Below are 3,605 nucleotides of genomic sequence, written 5' to 3'. Positions count from 1 at the left end.
GTACTATATTAACTATATGGTAATATAGTAAATATAATATGGTAAAATGTTCTAACCTCTTAAATGCCACTGACCTGACAGTGGTCCAGTCATTACAAACTCATGCTTTGTAGCCAAACATTGTTCAAGCTGACTAAAGTTATCTTATATCATAGTGGAAATCAAAATGGTTCAAAAGAAGACTGAACTTTGGGAAGTTTTGCATTAAAACTATTAGCGCAGCTTTACAGCATGCCTTGGAAAGAATAACTTCTTAATGTTGGTGCCAATTTTAAAACTCAATGTACTGTGTTTATAGAAATGCATTTTATGTGTTTATACTGAATGTTTTACCTGCAAAGTACAGCTGTCAGATAAATGAAGAGAACAAAATACAATATTTCCTGTTCAAACTTAGTAAGTACATAGTTTCATACAAAATATCACGTAGGGAACAAATACTACAAAATTGTACAGTGCAGTGCTTGACTTTATTATCAGTTTCCTTGATTGATCATCATTACGGGACATGCTTGTAGCCACAAAAGCAGAAAACAAGTAATGAAACACTAAAAATTGCTGTCATGATGCTAACACTTTGGCCCTGGGAAATGTGTGCAACTTTAGCACTGTGGTATTGTGGTTATTAGCTGTTGGTGTTCGCTCCACAGCACAGTATACACCTGATACATCGCTACCTCAATCTGGTTGATCGGTCTACATTCCTTGGGTCTAGATTGTGTGATTTCTTGCAGTTGTGACTAACTGGCTGACTCATGCAAGAAGACCGGTCTTTGCATCCAGAGTGGTTACATTTCTCTTCAGCAGCCTTGAGTAAAGCTGGTTCTCGGTCTCTGTTGCAGTCATATGCGGTTGTGGTTTATGAGCCACGCGGCCAGCCCATTAAACCCGGCGCTCTTTTGTAAAGGTTGTCTGCCTCTTAAACGGTGTCATCTTTATTGATGTGTTTCTCTCTCAGCCCCCCTCCTCTCATGTACAGAAATATGCAATATGGCCCTGGTTTAGATTCAGTTCTCCAACACGAGCTGTTCATTATGGCAGACAGGCCAGCTATAGAGCTATAGCTTCAGAGCAGAAAAAAAAGTTTGTGTGTGGAGGGGCGGTGACTGTCTCAGCATGAAATGATACAGCAAATTAATGTCTTCCTTTCATAGATAGCTACACAACCCCCCCACACACACACACAAAGAAATACACACAGCAGTGGCTCCACACGCCACATCCCGCTTAGCCCTGACAATATAGCAGCTGTAAAAGTGGTTGCCTCTGTGATCGGACGCACAAATCACAGTGGGAGAGATGAGATGGTGCCGTCCCGCCGCTCAGAGAACCAGGGAGGGCCATGGCAGAGGACAAGCTGTCATTCCCCTGCCAAGGAAAAAAAGAGAAGTCACTCCTCTTCTCTAGCTTCCCTCTATGCATCAATGTCATCTTTCAGAGGCCCACTTTCCTGTATATGGCCATTCAGCTAGTCTTTATCTGTAAGAACGGCCATCTAGGTTTGCTCCAGTGTACTTATGATGCTAACCTGCCGTCTAGATTCCGCTCTTATTTGGTTTTGCTTCCACATTATCTTTTATGCTCCTTTCGTGCGGAGTCACCTTTGACATCAATTTCATGTGGTTCATTGAGGGTGGCTTTTCAGAGCTGTGGTGCCAATATAAATGTAATACACTGAGTAATAACTCTGGTTTAAGTATTGATCCTCTGGGATTGCTAGACTGTGTTAAGTACTCCATCTCATCGGCTTCAGTCTTTACATGACAGACAGTGTGTGTATGTCTGGTTATTTTCCAGCGCTTCTGCCTACTTCATGCTGCTCGGTGCATGATCACGACCACACACACATCAAAAGGACTGTGTTTGCTGTGGAGGCGTGAGTAGAGTAAGCTTTCACCATGCTGTTAAAGTCTGTCCCCTACCTCAACACTCCCCAACCCCCTCACCCCCCACGTTCCCCAGAGCTGCTAATGACTGCTAATTGTGGCACGGCAGGGAAGTGTTGCTAAAAAACGGATATCACCAGCCTTGCCTGGCAGCGCCCCTGCCTGCCGGCTGGGAGGCTGGTGGCCCCTCATTTGTCAACTCCATCTATCAAGAAGTTGCCTCAACTTCTGTGTCAGACGCCTGAAAAACAATGTTTACATCAGTACCGTGATCAACGGGACAATTCACAATTACATTTATTCAACCTACCACAATCAAACAGGCCAGGAGAATTTTTTGTCACTAAACCGGAAATCAGAGCTTCTGGCTTTTATTGACCGTTAATTAAAGTCATGGACAGAATCATTGTCAAAATAATTTTTTTTAAATTTGCCGCCACAGTGGATGACGAGGACATCCAGCACCGTGTCCATTCTTTGCAGAGAGGGGAAAAGAAGGGGAGAAGCCAGCCAGACCAAGAGACGTCCAGCAGGGTGAAGATGCTTCCTAAGCTCTCTGCAGCTCTCTGGCCACTATGCTGGACATAGCTGTCACCAATAATCCACACTGCAACTGTGAGAGGAAAATTAATTAGTGTAATAAATGCTTCTATGTCACATCTAAAGGAAAAAAATGGAACAAGGCAGCAACGCCTCAAAATGTCTAGAAAACAGTCTATATTTTCAGTGTAATATCAGCGGTCTAAAGTGTAGTTTATGCTGTGTGACCATAAACTTCAATTACCACAGTCGCAGAAAACTATTTTTGCTGGATATCATGTACAATGTGTTAAACATAAATAGCTAACCTTAGCCTAGCTCGTCATGTCTGAGTGCACAAATGCACTGCCAGTCCAGCTTCATGCCAAGACAGCTAACGGTTAGCTAAATGTTATAAATGTCATTCTAATAAAGGAGACAGCGATATACTCTGTGACCTTGCCAACAGTCAATACAAATAATCATTAAATCATGCCATACGACATTTAAAAGCATTTCAATTGAAATGAGTGACATAACGTCAATTTACCTCCATCTAGCCTGTACATGTAACAACTCCGTCTCCAGTAGAGTTAAGTGTTGGTTGGAGCCGGTCGGATTGTGGGTGTGGCCATGCGGTCAATGCAAACCCATGATTGGTCAATCAAACCCACCAAGAGAATCTCATATTTTGACCATTTTTGACTTTGACTTTTCTGCTTGCAAAACTCTCTCACTTGCAAAAAGGTTTAACCTGCAAAACTTTCTGACTTGCAAGGAAAACATTTTGACTTGCAATCAATGAAGACAAATTAGCAATTAAAACTTTGTTTGTTTTTTAATTACAAACTTGATTTTAATTGCAGTGCGATAAATATGCTCTCAAAACATTTTTTTTCTTGCTTTAAAAAGACACAAAAATACCTAAATAATAAATTTCTAAAGACTGAAAATAATTTTAGCTTGGGCTTGAAACTTAACATTAAGCCTGCATTACAAAACTGCAGGTGTGGGGTTTGAAAGAAGTGGGCATTTAGGAGGCAAGAGGTTTAATAAAACGACACAATTGAAGTATGGGAACTGTAGGATCCTGTGTTTGTGTATTGTGACCCCCCTAGGCATTAAAAGCTCAGGATATCTTGGATTGCTACAAATCTGTACAGTATTTAAAAATTTTTGTAAAGTAATTTTATTGGGTGG

General features: G+C 41.4%; 1 long non-coding RNA gene across 2 annotated transcripts; it reads right to left on the bottom strand.

Moving 5' to 3' along the window:
* Positions 1–451: 451 nt before the first annotated feature.
* LOC123960709 lies at positions 452–3,018 on the bottom strand. Of its 2 annotated transcripts, none has more exons than XR_006822578.1 (3): positions 2,956–3,018; positions 2,197–2,499; positions 452–1,368 (listed from the first exon to the last, which is right to left on the bottom strand). It is a non-coding gene; the product is annotated as an uncharacterized LOC123960709 (long non-coding RNA). The 2 variants fall into 2 exon arrangements; XR_006822577.1 differs by lacking the exon at positions 2,956–3,018 and adding an exon at positions 2,735–2,807.
* Positions 3,019–3,605: the final 587 nt, after the last annotated feature.

This window comes from Micropterus dolomieu, linkage group LG02 (genome assembly GCF_021292245.1).
Source record: "Micropterus dolomieu isolate WLL.071019.BEF.003 ecotype Adirondacks linkage group LG02, ASM2129224v1, whole genome shotgun sequence".
NCBI lineage: Eukaryota > Metazoa > Chordata > Actinopteri > Centrarchiformes > Centrarchidae > Micropterus > Micropterus dolomieu.
Note: the sequence above shows the minus strand (reverse complement) of the source record. Positions and strands in the feature narration are given on the sequence as shown.